This window comes from Ovis aries, chromosome 6 (assembly GCF_016772045.2).
Source record: "Ovis aries strain OAR_USU_Benz2616 breed Rambouillet chromosome 6, ARS-UI_Ramb_v3.0, whole genome shotgun sequence".
In the NCBI taxonomy this organism is placed as follows: Eukaryota; Metazoa; Chordata; class Mammalia; order Artiodactyla; family Bovidae; genus Ovis; species Ovis aries.
The window spans coordinates 104512756-104531604 of record NC_056059.1 but is presented as its reverse complement, the minus strand read 5'-3'; the positions used below and the strand labels follow the sequence as shown (position 1 = coordinate 104531604).

Genomic DNA, 18849 nt, shown 5'->3' with positions numbered 1-18849 from the left:
TGGGCATGTACACACAGACACAGGAGATTTTTGTCATTTTGTGTCTTTAGGTGGGTATAGTTTAAGGAGGTTACTCACTAGGGCAGGGCTTGGAACTGAAAGTGAAAGTGTTAGTCACTCAATGGTGTTTGGCTCTTTGCAACCCCAGGGGCTGTAGCCCACCAGGCTCCTCTATCCACAGGATTCTCCAGGCAAGAATACTGGATTGGGTTGTTATTTCCTCCTCCAGAGGATCTTTCTGACCCAGGGATCAAACCTAGGTCTCTAGCATTGCAGGAGCCACATAAGAATTTAAATGTAGTGCATTCTCCCCATATTTGGAACTTGTGATTGGAAGGTAACAAAATAGGAATCACTTTGTAAGATACTATACCCATGATGTAGATAAAAATTTGCTGGGCATGTTGCATGTGCCAGGCTCTATTTTAAGTGCTTTACAGGTATGACCTCACCTAATCCCAACACCAGGCAACAGAGATGGGGCCCGTTATCAGCCCCATTTTACAGGTGAGACCAGAGTCTCATGGGGAGGAAATAACTTGCCTGAGAGCAAACAGTAAGTGGACATCTCAAGGCACCAAGCTCTTACTGTCTCTGTACTAATAGTAAGTGACAATCAGTTTCTCTATCATATTTACACATAGTATCGGTTATCCAAGCTTTTATGAAGGAAAAAAACATGTGACTATCACCAAAAAGTTACACCTTTTGCTTTCACATGTACATGCAAATAGAACCCTATTTTCTTGGTAATATTCACCTCTTCTGTCCCCGAAGCCCTTGGCGTTTCCAGATAGCTACTCATTATCTTTTGGGGACAGCACTAGTTTTCAGCTTGGAGTGTCTGAACTGGTGGGGCTAGCATCTGTGTTCTCATTTTGGAATGCTTGTGTGTTTCTGATTTAATTTTCTTTTTGGTAAATAGAGTCACTCCCTTAGGCTTGTGCCTCCTGAATTCTGGAAAGAGAAACTGTCTTAACTGTTCGGTATAGTTGCCTATGTGTATTTTGTTGTCCTTTGAAATTAACTTTTATTGGAGCATAGTTGCTTTACAATGTTGTTTTAGTTTATATTGTTGCTGTTGTTCAGTCGCTAAGTTGTATCCAACTCTTTGCAACCCCAGAGGACTTCCCTGTCCTTCACTATCTCCCAGAGTTTGCTCAAATTCATGTCCACCGAGTTAGTGATGCTATCTAACCATCTCATCCTCTGCCACCTTCTTCTCCTTTTGCCTTCAGTATTTCCCAATATTAGGGTCTTTTCCAATGAATCGACTCTTCCAATCACTACTGAACAACGAATTGAATCAGTCATACATATAAATATATCCACTCCCTTTTGGACTGTTTTTTTTTTCTGGCTGCATCATGCAGCATGTGGGATCTTGGTTCCCTGACCAGGGATCAAAACTGCACCCCCTGCATTGTGAGCTCACGCACAGCATCTAACTGATCTGAAGCTCTGGTTTACTACCTGTAGCAAAAAATGGCGGTGGACCAAAAACTTCCCCTGCCAGAAGATCCTAATTGCTGAGCCCTGTGAATATGTTATATTCCTGGCAAAGGGGTTGCTCATCTGCAGTCTTTGAGATGGGGAGATTGCCCTGGATTTTCCAGGTGGTCCGATGGAATCACAAGGCTCTTTAGAAGTGGAAGAAGAGGAACAAGAAGAGGTCAAAGGGATGCAATGTGAGCCCTCAGCCTTCATCCCAGGCTTTGCTGGCCTTGATGATGGAGGAAAGGGCCGTGAACCAGGAAAGGCAGGTGGCTTCGAGAAGCTGGGAAAAGGAAGGAAACAGATTCTCCCCAAGAACCTCCAGAAGGAATGCAAACCCTGCCAGAACTTTGACTTTCCTTTGGACCTCTGACCTCTAGACTGTAAGAGAACAAATTTTGTTGTTTTAAACCACTAAGTTTGTGGTCATTTGTCACAAGCCGAAACTAGTACCCAACTATATTTGGATGTTGAAGGAATAAACTAAAATAATGTGTTGCATGTTTAAACTTCGTCCCCAGTAAGTGTTCAATAAGCATGAGTTTCTGTGACAAAAGTTACTGATGATGGTGATGATGATGTTGATGGTGATGAAGAAGAAGACAAAGCTGATGGTGATGATGATGGTGGTGATATCTGAGAGCCTTACTCTAGCCCATCCTCCAGCCTCATCTCTTGCATCCTCTTTCTTTGGTTCCACCCACAGACTGTTTAAATTCACTTGTTCCAGACTCCTTACTTTTTTCCCGAGTTCATGCTGTCTTCCACTTCCGTTCTTCCTTTGCATGGTGCTTTAAAATGCTTTTACTTACCCAGTCCACCTGGTTAAATTATTCCCAACTATTAGGATTCTCTGGTGGCTCAGATGGTAAAGAATCCACCGGTAGTGCAGGAGACCTGGGTTCGATCCCTGGGTTGGGAAGATTTGCTGGAGAAGGCCATGGCAACCCACTCCACTATTCTTGCCTGGAGAATCCCCATGGACAGAGGAGCCTGGCAGGCCGCAGTCCATGGGGTCACAAAGAGTCAGACACAACTGAGTGACTAAGCACATTAGGATTCACGGTGGAATTCTGACGGCTATAGAGCAGGGTTTCTCAGTCTTGACAGTGTTGATATTTTGGTCCAGATAATTCTTTCTGGTGATGGCTGTCCTGTGCATTGAAGGACTTTTAGCTGCATTTGTGGTCTCTACCTTCTAGGTGCTTAAAGCCCTTCCTCTCCTTCCCTGCCAAGTGTGACAATCAAAAAATGTCCCCAGATATAGTCGAATGTGCCTTGGAAAACAATGTCACCCCTGGTTGAGAATTACTGCTTTAGGGGATATCGCCCCAAATCCTGCTCCAAACCAACAGCTGTGCAAATACATGACTTTCCCAAGGAACACAACCCTCTGGAAAACCTGAGCACCGCTTTACTGATAGCTGGGCTTGGACCCCAAACCTCAAAAAAGGCATTTCTAGGAACAGAGCCAGATGCCATGGAGCATCATCCCAGTGAGCTAATGAGGACTCTGCACCTTCAAACCAGAGGGGGCTGCATCTCACTCCTTGTGCCCAGGAGGATGTCACAGAGAGAAGTGGGCAGTAGGGATAATCAAACCTGCAGGAGGTGCTGAGCAGACTTACAGCCTGGCTGGGCCCAAGGCAGACATGTCCCTGGACGGGTCTGTGGTATGAGAGGAAGCAGATCAGGAAAGAGGTGGTTAGTTAAGGAAGAGTTGGGCTGCATGACTTTATTTCTGACTGCAAGGAAGGGAGAAGCAGAAAGAAGTGAGCCCACCTCTGCGCTCACCTTTCAGCACACAGTGGCCCAGTCCATTGCCTGGAATCCAACCTCTCAGCAGTCTTTAGAGAAATGAGGAAAGAGGGATATAAAGCGTTTAGCATCTTCTGCGTCATCTCATTAGTTTCCTGTGGCTGCTGCAACAAAGTGCCACAAACTTGGTGGCTTAAAGCGACAGAAACTTATTCTCTCCCGGGTCAGAAGTCCAAGCTGTCAGCAGGGCTGGGGTTCTTTCTCTCTGAAGGCTCTGGGGGAAGATCCTTCCTTGTCTTCTGGCAGTGCCTTCTGATGGCTCTTGGTGTACCTTGGCCTGCAGCAACATCACTCCAGCCTCCGCCTTCACCTTCATGTGACCTTGCGGTCCCTTCATCTCCACATCTCAAATCCCCCACTCCTTTCCCTTATAAGGCACCAGTCATAGGACCACCTCAAACCCAGGATGAGCTCATCTCAAGATATTTAATTTCATTACCACTCCAAAGAACCTATTTCTAAATAAGGTCACTTTCACAGACAGAGGAGGTTAGGACTTAGACATATTTTTGGAGGACCCAGTGTAGCTTACGCTGTCACCTTCCAGCTCCAAGCCACTCCTGTGTAAAGACTCCTAAATGGTCCAAGGAGAGATGGGTGGTTCCTCCTTTGGGCATCCTCTTCACACTTCAAGGAGGACTTCCCTACACTTGCTGCTGTGTACTGGAGACCCCCCAGAAACTGTATATTCTTCCAAAAGGTGCTTTCAGAATTACCTATGTTCTGGTTCCTGATTTTAGGTTCTGGCACATAGTAGGTGTTTAATAAATGTTTATGGCTCAGCAGCACTTTTTACAGTAGCCAAGACATGCCAACAACCTAAACATCCATCAACAGATTAATGGATAAAGAAGCTGTGGTATATATATATATATATATATGTATGTGTATATATATACATATATATATATATATATATATATGAATATTACTCAGCCATAAAAAAGAATGAAGTAATGCCATTTGCAGTGCCATGGATGAACCTAGAGATTATCATACTTAGTAAAGCCAGACAGAGACATACAAGTATCATATGATGTCCCTCATATGTGGAATCTAAAGTATGACACAGATGAACTTATCTACAAAAGAGAAACAGACTCAGAAACATAGAGAATAAATCTTGTGGTTGCCAAGGAGGGAGGGGGTGGAGGAAGGTTGGACTGGGAGTTTAGGATTAGCAGATGCAAATTATTATACATAGAATGGATAAGCAACAAGGTCCTACTGTATAGCACAGGAAACTACATTCAATATCCTGTGATAAACCATATTGGAAAAGAATTTAAAAAAAAAAAAGAAAAAAAATGTTTATGCCTTAAATGAATGACTGAGGCCTAAGAAATTGAAACAGTTTTCCCAGGTAGTAGCTTTTCTGCTTTGACAGGCTTTGAAGTAAACTTAATCTCAGGATCACATTCATTCATTTAGTAAGTGTTTAATTGGCACGTACTGTGTGCCAGACAGCACAACAGAAATCCTGATACAAAAATACGTGGCCTCTTTCTTCAAAACTCCAAATCTTCTTAATTATGCATTGAGTACCTACTGTGTGCTTGCCACTGGGCTCCCAGGTGGCCTAGGGAGACAGACATGCATTGACCATCTCAGCTGAGGTGGGAAGCGCTTGCTCAGAGCTTGTTCAGAGTGCTACTGCACACAGAGGAGCCAGGATTTAATTTGGCTTCAAGGGTCATTCAGGCTGCAGGGAGATGATGGTATCTGGGTTGGATTTTACTTGTAGGGGAGATAGGGCTGTTTCCTGAGATGAAGCATTCTAGAAACATGGTCTCTGGGCAGCCTGAATATCTGTTTGCTGATGGCAGTAGAAATTGTTAAAACCCTTTTGAAAAGATATTTGGCAATAAGAATCAAGTACTTTTTAAATATTCATACATTTTGACCCATTGACTTCACTTCTTGGAATATGTTATAGGGCTCCAGTCTGACCTGCGTAAAAGGTTCTAAGCTTGAGGATATTTATTACACTGTTGCTATAATAACCAATAATTTTGAAATAACCTAAAGGAAAGAAATCAGCTTAGTAAAGTGTGTACCTACTTTTGAGAGACCTGAGACTATGATATGCTTATATATATAGTGCTTACTGTAGAAATCCTGTGATATTAAAAAGCTATTTTTATGATTTCAGATGAAAATTATAGCTTATAAAATTCCATGACTATGTAAAGAAATGTCTGCTTATTAAACAAACAATTTTCCAGGGCACTGGGGCTCAAGGGAGATTTTCTTTTTCTTTTTTTTCCTATTTTGAAATTTTCTTGAATGTCATCCTTTTAATGAAGAAAATCAAAGCATAGATTTCTCTCTGAAGGGAAGGTGTTTATCAAATGTGAGTTTTGTTTTTTGTAACCTTTTATTTTTTAATAGCAATGCTCTATTTATGGATACATCAATAATCATATGTATCTTCAGATACACAGTTTAGTAGTTTTGCCATAGAAATTAGTATATTTTGTTAATGATTTAATTGTCTTATGTTCCCCTTATACATTTTTTCTAAATCCTTGTTGAAAACTACACAGTTGGGTTGGTGTAGGGGAGGTATGTTAGAAAAGCAAATACATTTGATACAAATTCAGAGCTGTAGAAATCACCTTAATATCATCCTTAATTTTGGCGCTTTACAGTGAGACTTACAATTTGTCTATCATGTATGACCTTGAGATTGGACTGCCTGGATTGGAATCCTAACAATGTGAGAGCTCAGAAAAGTTCTTCTCATCATTCCTCAGTCTTGTCATCTTTAAAATGGGCTAATGTGAGAATTGGATGAAATGATCCATGAATGCTAATAGCATAATGCCTGCTTCACACATACTAAGCCTCTGGTGAGATTCATAGTAGAATAATAGTAATTCATAAACACAGGATAACACTGATATGACCTAATTGATGAAAGTAAAAGAGGAGAGTGACAAAGTTGGCTTAAGGCTCAACATTCAGAAAACTAAGATCATGGCATCTGGTCCCATCACTTCATGGGAAATAGATGAGGGAACAGTGGAAACAGTGTCAAACTTTATTTTTTGGGGCTCCAAAATCACTGCAGATGGTGACTGCAGCCATGAACTTAAAAGACACTTACTCCTTGGAAGAAAAGTTATGGCCAACCTAGATAGCATATTCAAAACCAGAGACATTACTTTGCCGACTAAGGTCTGTCTAGTCAAGGTTAATGGTTTTTCCAGTGGTCATGTATGGATGTGAGAGTTGGACTGTGAAGAAGGCTGAGCGCCAAAGAATTGATGCTTTTGAAGTGTGGTGTTGGAGAAGACTCTTGAGAGTCCCTTGGACTGCAAGGAGATCCAACCAGTCCATTCTGAAGGAGATCAGCCCTGGGATTTATTTGGAAGGAATGATGCTAAAGTTGAAACTCCAGTACTTTGGCCACCTCATGCGAAGAGTTAACTCATTGGGAAATACTTTGATGCTGGGAGGGATTGAGGGCAGGAGGAGAAGTGGACAACAGAGGATGAGATGGATGGATGGCATCACTGACTCGATGGACGTGAGTCTGAGTGAACTCTGGGGGTTGGTAATGGACAGGGAGGCCTGGCGTGCTGTGATTCATGGGATTGCAAAGAGTCAGACACGACTGGGTGACTGAACTGAACTGAATTTTGTATCTTAAATATCTTCCCCACCCCCCTCAGGCAACACTGTGCCGAAAATAAACTACCAATTTTCATCAGATGAAAGAACAAACACTTCAGCAATCCTTCTTCTCTACCCTGTGGGCCCAGCATCGGAGCAACGAGAAAGAAATTTTCAGATGGGAAAAGAAATTGAAGACATTCAGAAGTGTCATTCAGGATGGAAATTCCAATTCAATTTCAGGAGTAACTTTGTTATTTCTAAGCACAAAGCTTGGTTTCCCTTCTATTATAGGCCAGCATTTTGAGAATTTATGGCTTTGTGATGATAAAAACGTGAGACACAAGAGAATCCAATTATATCTTAAAGGGATTGTTCCATCTCCAGGGTATAAATTGCTCCTGCAATTGGGTGGAGAGCATTTATGTTAGATAATAAATTTTAGAAATAAGGACCTGGGTCTCAACGTCACGTCAAAGAAACTGGGAATGAAATCTGGGAGCAGAATTTGAAGGCAGAAAACAAATCTCTGAAAGAATCCAAAAGATTAGAGGCTGTTTTACAGAAGATGTTCAAAAGCAAGACGATGAATGCAGAGTCAGAAAACCGGATCAGCATTTTTGGAAATGGCACCATGCAGTGAGAACACGAAGACTGCTGAAGCCTTATTCCCACGCTGTTCCCTAAGGCCCTGCATCCCTGTCTCAAGTAGAATCCTTCATTCATTCCTGCAGTCATTCAGAAAGCAATGATGGGGAAGTGACCAAGCTTGGGCATTAAGGGCAGATGCATTAAGACAACAAAGCTACCCTCAAGAAGCCTCAGTCCTTGCGGGAGAAGCACAATTGGTTGTTAATAATAATAGCAACCACATATATGTGGAATCTAGAAAACTGGTATAGATGAACTTATTTGCAAAGCAGAAATAGAGACACAGACATAGAGAACAAACGTATGGATAGCAAGAGGGGATGGGATGAATTGGGATATGTATAAAACAGGTAACTAACGAGAGCCCGCTGCCTAGCACAGGGAACTCGACTCACTGCTCTGTGGTGACCCAAATGGGAAGGAAATCCAGAAATGTGGGGATGTACGTGTACACAGAGCTGACTCACTTTGCTGTACAGCAGAAACTAACACAGCATTGTAAAGCAGCTCGACTCCAACTTTTAAAAAAGTAATCCACAAAATAGCTGTTAAATACCATATTTGGTGCTCTATATATCCATATATATACATACACACACTGCTACAGATGTATATCTCTTATATATCTCTCTATATATATATATCTACTATGATTCAATGTAGCCTCCCCCACTTTTAGCAAGTGAAGAAAATATCGGGCTAGAAAGGATATGAATCATAAGAAGGGGTAAGTAGAGATAAAATACCCTGATAGTTCCAAGAAGTGAGAGATCACATACACTATATATCTTGCCTGGGCTTCCGGAGCAGCTGTACTTTGAAGTCTGAATAGCATTTTAACAGGCACAGATGGCGGAGAACATTTTTCCAGGAGGAGGATTTGGCACATGAAAGGGGTTGACTGACTTCAGGTCTTCTTGTGCAGGACCTTGAGTAAGGTTATTAAATACGGGCTTTGTCTTGTGACAGTTGCCACAGGGATTGTTGAAATAATTACTTTAAATCAGATGAAGTTTGAAATAAAGGAAGAGAGGAGGATGGTGTAGCTATTTCCATATCACCAGATTGGTAATACCTACCATGCCACTCTGCCTTATCTCCCCTGGGCTGGAACTGATAACCTGTGCAGCCTTCACAGGCATTCATTCATTCATTTGTCCATTCATCCACCCAACCATGCGTGCATGTATCCATGCAGCCAGCCGTCCTTTCATCCATCCATCCATGCATGCATCCACTCAACAGAGTCTTACCTAGTATCTACATCATGTCAGGCTAAGGCTACAGCAGTGAACGGCTGATCAAGTTTCTGCCTGCTTAGTGCATATATTCTTGTGGAGGGAGGCAGACAGCACATAGGTCTATATATAATATGTCAGGATATGATAGATGTGTGCGTGCTCAGTCGTGTCTGACTTTTTGAGACCCCATGAACAATAGCCCCCCAGGCTCTGCTACCCATGTAATTTTCCAAGCAAGATTACTGGAGTGGGTTGACATTTCCTCCTGCAGAGGATCTTCCCCACCCAGGGACTGAACCCATGTCTCCTGCATCTGCTGCATTGGCAGGCGAATTCTTTGCCATTGAGCCACCTGAGAAGCCCCGGAAGATGAGGTGTGTGTGTGTGTTAAATCACTTCAGTCATGTCCGACTCTCTGTGACCCTTTGGACTGTAGACCCCCAGGCTGCTCTGTCCATGGGATTCTCTAGGCAAGAATATGGAGTGGGTTGCCATGCCCTCCTCCAAGGAATCTTCCTGACCCAGGGATCAAACCTGCGTCTCTTAGGTTTCCTGCATCAACAGGCAGGTTCTTTACCTCCAGCGCCACCTACATGCTGTCAGATTCTACGGCACCATAGGGCGGACCACAGGCAGGGGTCTGGCTTGCTGCTGCTGTACAGAGGGTGGTCAGAAAAAGACCTCTCTGATTCTGGGCCATGTGAGCATGAGCTGAAGATGGGAAAGGTGGGTCGTGGGGCAGGCAGCCTTTCCAGCTGCAGGCGTACAGGTGCCAAGATGGGAGTGTCCCTGGCATGTCTCTGGAACAGCCAGAGAGCAACGTGGCTGGAGCTTTTTGGCGAGTGGTGGAAGTGAGACCAGGGCGGGAGGTGAGATAGAGGGGAATCGGGATTCATCAGGTCAGGCTTCTACCCTGACAGAGGGGAAAGCTATCGCCCTGTTTCAGCAGAGGAATAACATGATTTGATCCGTGGCTTCAGCAGAGGTGCTTTTGCAGGTCATTCTGGCTGCTGCGTGGAAGATGGACTATAGGCAGGAGAAGGAGAAGTAGCCCCCCTCCCTGCAGCTGAGAAGAAGGCATGGCTCTTGGTAAGAGCAGAGACACAATTCAGTGGAAGCTCAGATAACCTACCCTTGATACCTCATTTCGCCAAAACAGCCACAGCTCACGTACCTGGAGAGACTCAAATTTGTCCATTTGACAGATTCCACTGGGAGGTCCCAGATCCATTACTCCATTCTGGGGTGACAGAATTGGGGTAGAACCATGGCAGTCTTCAAAATACTCTGTGTCCAGGGTTGGGAAGGTCAAAGATGCTCACACATTACAATGAAATAGAGCAGAGAGCCCCATGTGCTTGGAGAGAAAGAGCCCTAAGTCAGGGTTTAATGTCACTGTGAGCTCACCCAGGGGACAGGGCTCCAGGTGAGATGAGGCAACCCTTTGGGGTTTAGGAAGTGCTTTGCTGCAAGGAGCTGACTGTTCTCTGATGATCGGAGCTGTGGTGTGGGGGAGGGCATAACTGATGCAGGGCGTCGTGGGATCATGTGAGCAGGAGGCTCAGCTAAGTTAGGTGGGAATCACCTGGATGAGCCTTGCCACTGACAAGACAGGATGAAACTGGAAGACTGAGCTAGAGTTGTTTATTTTTTATTTTGTGGTGAAATACACATAACACTTGAAGCTTCACTGGTGGCTCAGATGGTAAAGAGTCCGCCTGCAGTGTGCAAAATCTAGGTTCGATCCCTGGGTTGGGAAGATCCCCTGGAGAAGGAAATGGCTACCCACTCCTGTATCCTTGCCTGGGAAATTCCGTGGATGGAGGAGCCTGGCGGGCTACAGTCCATGGGGTCCCAAAGAGTCAGACATGACGGAGCGACTTCATTTCACACGTAGCACTTAACCATCTCAACTGTACAGTTCAGTAATGTTAAGAACATCCACACTGTTGTACAACCAATCTCTAGAATTCTTCCATCTTGCCAACCTGAAGCTCAGAATAAACCCATTAAGCAGTGATTCCCCCATTCCCTCTCCTTCCAGCCCTTGGCAACCATGGTTGTACTTTCTGTCTGAACTTGACTCTAGGCGCCTCATATCGGTGAACTTCTATAGTGTTTGTCTTGTTGTGACTGGCTTATTTCACTTAGCATTGTGTCTAAGGTTCATTCATTTACAGCATGTGTCAGGATCTCCTTCTTTATTAAGACTGAATAATATTCCCCTGTATGTGTATACCACCTTTGTTTACCCATTCATCTGTTTCTGGACATTTTGATTTGCTTCCACGTTTTGGATATTGTGATGAATGCTGCTATAAACAGTTCTTTGAGGCATAAGCTCAGAAATGGAATTACTGGATCACATAGTAATTCTATTTTTAATTTTTTGAGAAGCTGTCCGTGCTACAATTTTATGTTGAGGAATTTCAACTACTGGAATAGAGCTCAGACTTTGTTCTGTCATCCATGGGAAGGTGAACAATGTACTGGAGTCTTCTGAGCAACTGCACAGAGCAGGCATTCTAAAAGAAAAGTTTGGGTTAAGGCAGCCAATTAGGAGACAGTTACAAATGTTAATTTCATGGGATTCTGATATGAAAGAAAGATCAAAGTCAGTATTTCAGTTTGAAAGATACTAGAATTAACTTAGACATTAGAATATCTTCTAGTACTCACAGTAATTGAGATTGCTTCCTTTCCACTATCATCAGAGGCATTTACAAATTCTAAATGTTTGAGTGCAGAAACCAGAGTTCTCTCTGAAAAAGTAAACAAGCTTTCTTTAATATGATAGATTTCATCTCCATCAGGATACACATACACTGTTATTTATTTATTTGGAAAAGCAATAAAAACTGCATATTGCGGGACGAACTCTCCTTAGTGCTGCGTGTAGAAATTTCCCATCTGTTCTTTGACTTCGGGTTGAAATTGGAGATATGAAGACAAATCATAGACAGTCAGCTCAACCCTAGGAGTGGGATGAATAAATTTAAGCCCTTATGCACTCATGATTCTGTTTGCAAACTGGTGGGTCCTGCCATCTTGGGAACCATCTCTCAGCTCTCTTCTCCTTTATTCCCTCATCCACTTGAGTATCAAATCTTCCTGGTTCCCTTCTCTGCCTCCATCCATCATTATCTCTTACTTGAACTAATTCATCAGCTTTTGTATATAGGTCAGGATGCAGGTAGAATATGGAAACGACCCTGAATATTTCAAACAGAGGGAACTTAGTACAAGGAATTGGTGACACTGATGTATGTCTTCTGAGGAACAAACAAGGGTTTATAAGGCAACAAAGAGATAAGCAGGGCAGCTGCTACATACCCTGAAGGGACACATGGATCAAGAGGGTAGGGAGGATGCTGTCCTGCCCGGGAGCCAGGTTCCTTTGATGGGGCTAGACCCTGAGAGGATCTGCTCCGTGAGAGCTGGAACCAGGCAGGACCACAGAGGCAGGGACTGGAACAATGACCTGGAGAAGATGCAGTCCTGCTAGGGCTGCTGCCCAAAGGAAGCACCTAACTCCTCCCCACCTTCCAGTCTTCCACCATAGCGCAACACCAGCTGGAGGCCAGAAGACAAGGATGCCGAGAAACGTGGTCCCTGTGAAAAGGACAGGAAATAGACCAGACCACTAACAGGGCCGTGACTAGCACAACCTCCTGGCCTAGCTGGTTAGACTCTGACCTTCCATCAGTCCATCCTCCACACTTCCTGGTTGGTTTCCCTAGAACATTGTGGGTATGGTGTCCCCACCAACTCCGGCATTGTCCCCTCCATGACAATTACCATGACTTCAAAGAGAGGCATATTGGAGTTCCATGCTTTGTACTTTCTGCTACCAAAGTACCTCATATAGGCCCCGCTATTGCAATGACCATCCCTGTAGTCTTCACTTCAACTATTTCTCCTGCTTGGTTTCAGCCCGTACAAGCCTGGAACCATGTTCTCATCACTAGTGTAGGCCTGACAGCACCAGTCAAGAATGTCTGATGGATGACCATCAAACAGCTGTTAATAGGATTATGCACCTTTTGATTTCTTTTACTAAACTTTTTATTTTGTAGTGTAACATAGCCAATTGACTATATGGTGTATAGCAAATCAAATCCCTTACAATCATACAGTGGGAGTGACAAATAGATTCAAGGGATTAGATCTGATAGACAGAGTACCTAAAGAACTATAGATGGAAGTTCGTGACATTGTACAGGAGGCAGGGACTGAGACCATCCCCAAGAACAAGAAAGGCAAAAAGGCAAAATGTTTGTCTGGGGAGGCCTTACAAATAACTGCAAAGAGAAGAGAAGCTAAAGGCAAAGGAGAAAAAGAAAGATATACCCATATGAATGCAGAGTTCCAAAGAATAGCACGGAGAGATAAGAAAGTCTTCCTCAGTGATCAGTGCAAAGAAATAGAGGAAAACAATAGAATAGGAAAGACTAGAGGTCTCTTCAAGATAATTAGAAATACCAAGAGAACATTTCATACACAGATGGGCACAATAAAGGACAAAAATGGTATGGACCCAACAGAAGCAGAAGATATTAAGAGGTGGCAAGAATACACAGAAGAACTGTACAAAAAGATCTTCATGACCAAGATACTCACGATGGTGTGATCACTCATCTAGAGCCAGACATCCTGGAATGTGAAGTCAAGTGGGCCTTAGGAAGCATCACTATGAACAAAGCTAGTGGAGGTGAGGAATTCCAGTTGAGCTATTTCAAAACCTATAAGATGATGCTGTGAAAGTGCTGCACTCAATATGCCAGCAAATTTAGAAAAGTCAGCAGTGGCCACAGGACTGGAAAAGGTCAGTTTGAAAAATGACCAACCCCAAAGAAAGGCAATGCAAAAGAATGTTCAAACTGCGGCACAATTGCACTCATCTCACACACCAGCAAAGTAATGCTCAAAATTCTCCAAGCAAGACTTCAACAGTATGTGAACTGAGAACTTCCAGATGTTCAAGCTGGATTTAGAAAAGGCAGAGGAGCCAGAGATCAAATTGCCAACAACTATTGGATCAGAGAAGAAGCAAGAGAGTTCCAGAAAAGCATCTACTACTGCTTTATTGATTACACCAAAGCCTTTAATTGTGTAGATAACAACAAACTTGAAAATTCTTCAAGAGATGGAAATACCAGACCACCTGACCTACCTCCTGAGAAATCTATATGCAGGTCAAGAAGCAACAGTTAGAACTGAACATGGAACAGCAGACTGGTTCCAAATAGGAAAAGGAGTACATCAAGGCTGTGTAGTGTCACCCTACTTATTCAACTTATATGCATCATGTGAAATGCCAGGCTGGATGAAACACAAGCTGGAGCCAAGACTGCTGGGAGAAATATAAGTAACCTCAGATACACAGATGACACCACCGATATGGCAGAAAGTGAAAAAGAACTAAAGATCCTCTTAATGAAAGTGAAAGAGGAGAGTGAAAAAGTTGGCTTAAAACTCAACATTCAAAAAACAAAGATCATGGCATCTGGTCCCTTCACTTCATGGCAAATAGTTGGGGAAACAGTGACAGACTTTATTTTCTTGGGCTCCATAATCACTGCAGATGGTGACTGCAGCCATAAAATTAAAAGACGCTTGCTCCTTGGAAGAAAAGCTATGACCAACCTAGACAGTATATTAAAAAAGCCGAGACATTACTCTGCAGACAAAGATCCATCTAGTCAAAGCTATGGTTTTTCCTGTAGTCAGGTCTTGTGAGAGTTGTACTATAAAGAAAACTGAGTGCTGAAGAATTGCTTTTTGTTGTAGAAGACTCTTGAGAATCCCTTGGATTACAAGGAGATCCAACCAGTCCATCCTATAGGAAATCAGTCCTGAATATTCATTGGAAGGACTGATGTTGAAGCTGAAACTCCAATACTTTGGCCACCTGATGTGAAGAACTGACTCGATGGAAAAGACCCTGATGCTGGAAAAGATTGAGGGCAGGAGGAGAAGGGGACAACAGAGGATGAGATGATTGGATGGGATCACCAACTCAATGGACATGAGTTTGAGCAAGCTCCAGGAGATGGTGATGCACAGGGAAGCCTGGCATGCTGCAGTCCAAAGAGTCGGACACAACTGAGTGACTGAACTGAACTGATAGCCAATTGATATTATTATGATATCAATTAATAGTTTGATTATAGTGTTATGATATTAATAGTTTCAGGTGTACAGCAAAGGGACTCAACCAAACGTATACACATATCCATTTCCCCCAAACTCCCCCATACTCCCCTTCTTATATAAATTCACCTTTTACATAAGTATTTTTAAATTCAAACAGTTTAACTTTAGAAAGTCTTGTATTATTACGTATAATTCACACAGCAATTCTTTAGCTTGGACTGTCTCTTATGACTTCACTTATTTTATAGAGAGAGAAAATCAAGATCCAGGGAAAGGCTATGATTTATCAAGGGCACAGGGTGAGTCAGGGCTGCAAGCAGGTCCTGCTGCTGGTGTTCTGGATCAGAGTCCAAGGCCTGGGCAGTATGTCGCCTGTGGATTCTGGGCAGACTTTGCATGTGAAATACAGACTCCAGCCTTGGTGCTACTTCTGGGGCCTTTGCTCACTCTTACTATGTCTTCTTTGCTTCTTTTAGATATTATAAAGTTCTTCGAAAGTTGAGGCTTTTAGACCAAAGCAGAATGAATTCTAGGTTATTGGTTATGAAAAAGTTCAAGGTTATGAAAAAGATATTATCCAAATAGAGTAGATAGAGTTCTATCCAGATAGAGCAGAGCTGCTCTAGCCAGTCATGGAATGTCACGTGGAGAAATGTGTTTGGCCACCTTTCCTATTGTGGCTCTTCCTTTGTTTCCTTTATTAACTGATTTGCTTGCTAATTGTGACACACGTCCTCGTACCTATGGGGCTTTGGCTATATGAGAGATGATTCTGTGAAATGTTTACTCCATACTGAACATATGAAAATTCAATATTCATTGCTAATTGGGTCATCTCAGTTACTGAAGAGGAAAATGGCCTCCTGGCATATTCAGATGAAATTATCAGTTTCAAAATATTCATCTTTTTCTCTTCTCCCCCAGTACTTCAGTGGAGGCCCTCACAATATTTGCATGAACTAACGAACGAGAGGTCTCCTGATTCATTCCCCTGCTAGAGACGCCTTCTAAAGCAAAGCTCAACCTTGTCACTTTGCTTCTTAGAAGGAGGGAGGTGGGAGGGGGGTTCAGGATGGGGAACACATGTACACCCGTGGCGGATTCACATCAATGTATGGCAAAACCAATACAATATTGTAAAGTAATTAGCCTCCAATTAAGATAAATAAATTTACATTAAAAAAAAAGAAATGTTCACTCACTCCCCATTGTCCACAGAATGAAGTCTGAATGCCTTGGCTCTGTTGATCATAATCTGATCCTTAATTCTCATTTTGCCCTCTAGTTCCTTTATGCTACTAGGGAATGGTAACTTGTTATCACTGTTTTGATAAATTTAGAGTGGATAGAACCTCAAATCAAACCAGTTTAATTAAAAAACAAAATTTTTTAAAAAAATTTTTTTTTATTTTTAAATTTTAAAATCTTTAATTCTTACATGCATTCCCAAACATGAACCCCCCTCCCACCTCCCTCCCCATAACATCTTTCTGGGTCATCCCCATGCACCAGCCCCAAGCATGCTGCATCCTGCGTCAGACATAGACTGGCGATTCGATTCAAATGATAGTATACATGTTAGAATGTCATTCTCCCAAATCATCCCACCCTCTCCCTCTCCCTCTGAGTCCAAAAGTCCGTTATACACATCTGTGTCTCTTTCCCTGTCTTGCATACAGGGTCGTCATTGCCATCTCCCTGGGTTCGATCCCTGGGTCGGGAAGATCCCCTGGAGAAGGAAATGGCAATCCACTCCAGTACTATTTATGGAATTTAGGAAAAAACAAAATTTTTTTAAAAACTCTGAACATTGACTATATTGCTGAAGCTCAATCTCAGAGAGAGAGGGAGAGGAGATGTAGATCTTGCTTTGTAGCTGTCTGCTAACTTCATTCAGCAGACAAGCTGTCCAGTGGGGCAATAATCCCAGGCTGCCTTGTCCTCAGATTGGCCATCACAGTCAAAGCCAGTCTTCTCTCTCACCAAATTCATATATTAACCCCAGAGAAACCTGATAGGTTGTTGAGTCATGACTATCCCTGAAAAACCTCTGATGGACCTGCTTGAGTCACGTGACTATCCCTGAGAATCTTCTGATTGGTTTGCTTGAGTCACATGACTATCTCTGAATGAATCCCTATAGAAAGACCTATGGAATATTATAATTTAGATATTTGAACCATATACCCTCCACTCTGAGCCCCATGAACAGCTCTCTGGGACCACAATGAAGGGAGAAGGGGTTCCCCAAAGGAACCAGAAGAAGAGGCAGGACACTACCTCAAGCAGGAGAAAACATGCCACTCTAGTCCACACCCACTGTATCCTTCTAGGGCTCCAAATGGTCACAGGGTTCATTCAGGCTAAATGGCCCTCTTTTTTCAACTCTTCCTAGAAAAACAATACTTCCTCCTTTGAGGAAAGGCAAGTGAATTCGCTCAGTCATGTTCAATTCTTTGAGACCCCATGGACTGTAGCCTACCAGGCTCCTCCAGACGAGAGTACTCGAGTGGGTTGCCATGCCCTCCTGCGGGGAATCTTCCCAACCCGGGATTGAACCTGGGTCTCCCACATTGCAGGCAGACGCTTTACTGTCTGAGCCACCAGGGAAGCTCCTCCTTTGAGAAATCTTCCCAGATTCTTCTAAACAATGTAGTTATTCCCCCTTCTGTGTTTCCACTGAACTTTTGCATGTTCTTAGCTCAGAAACATATATCTGCTTCCTCCACCAGACTGTAGATTCGTTCATTTGTGCATCTTGCTCCCTTTGGGGTTTAACAGTTCCTTGCACACAGTAGGTTTTAGAGACATCTAGAAGCAGTGAGTAAGGTTAGCAAGAAGAAATCTTTAAGATTTCTCTACTTCTACATTAAAAGCTAAATATACCTAACTTCATTCCCATTTTAAAATTCCTTACATGTTTTCACCATTCATCTTGTTTACCTGCATTCTTAAAAAAAAAAAAGCTGCAAATCAAGTCACATTCTGTTTTATAGCAGTAAATCCAGATGCTGGGTTGGAAAAGAGACTTTCATGACTAAAAACCTTCAGCCTCACCAACTGCAAGAAAATGCAGAGCATTTCTACTGAGGTTGGCAGCAGGCAATATCCCTAATGTTTTAACACACATATTCCTGTGGAATAGTGAAAAGTTAACTTGGGAGCTTCAATGTTGATATTACTCATTTTTCAAAAGAAACTGATGAGTGAGTCACTGGGGAAGTGGAAGTTATCAAGAGTGTGTGTGTGTGTGTGTGTGTGTGTGTGTGTGTGTGTGTGTGTGTGTGTGTTGTGTGCTATAAAGGTGTACTGCCAAGAATCAGCCTGCTGAGGGCTTGGGATTTTTAAGGGCAGTGTTACAAGACCTGATTTAGAACTTGTGATTCTGCACTGCCGTGCTCATGGATTTTTAGAGACATGCATGAAAAGTGTACAGATGTGAGAGTTGGACCATAAAGAAGGCTGAGCACCAAAGAATTGTGGTACTTTCAACTTGTGATGCTGGAGAAGACTCTTGAGAGACCCTTGGACTGCAAGGAGATCCAACCAGTCAACCCTGAAGGAAAACCCTGAATATTCATTAGAAAGACTGATGCTGAAGCTGAAGCTCCAGTACTTTGGCCACTTGATGAAAAGAGCTGACTCATTGGAAAAGACCTTGAGGCTGATTGAAGGCAAAAGGAGAAAAGAGCCACAGAGGATGAGATGGTTGGATGGCATAACTGACTTATGGACATAAATTTAAGCAAACTCCAGGAAGGTACCAAAGTTTGTGCCGGAGAAGGAAACTTACACACCAGTCCTACTTAGCAGGGCGAGAGGCATGAACAGCACAGGTGATGACTCAGATGGCATCGGATATATCTGAATT

At 42.9% G+C, this 18849-nt stretch overlaps 1 protein-coding gene across 2 annotated transcripts in view; it reads left to right on the top strand.

Moving 5' to 3' along the window:
- Positions 1–18849, top strand: part of STK32B (serine/threonine kinase 32B) — a 383574-nt gene that overhangs the window by 256628 nt on the left and 108097 nt on the right. The gene's annotated exons all lie outside the window — the stretch shown is intronic.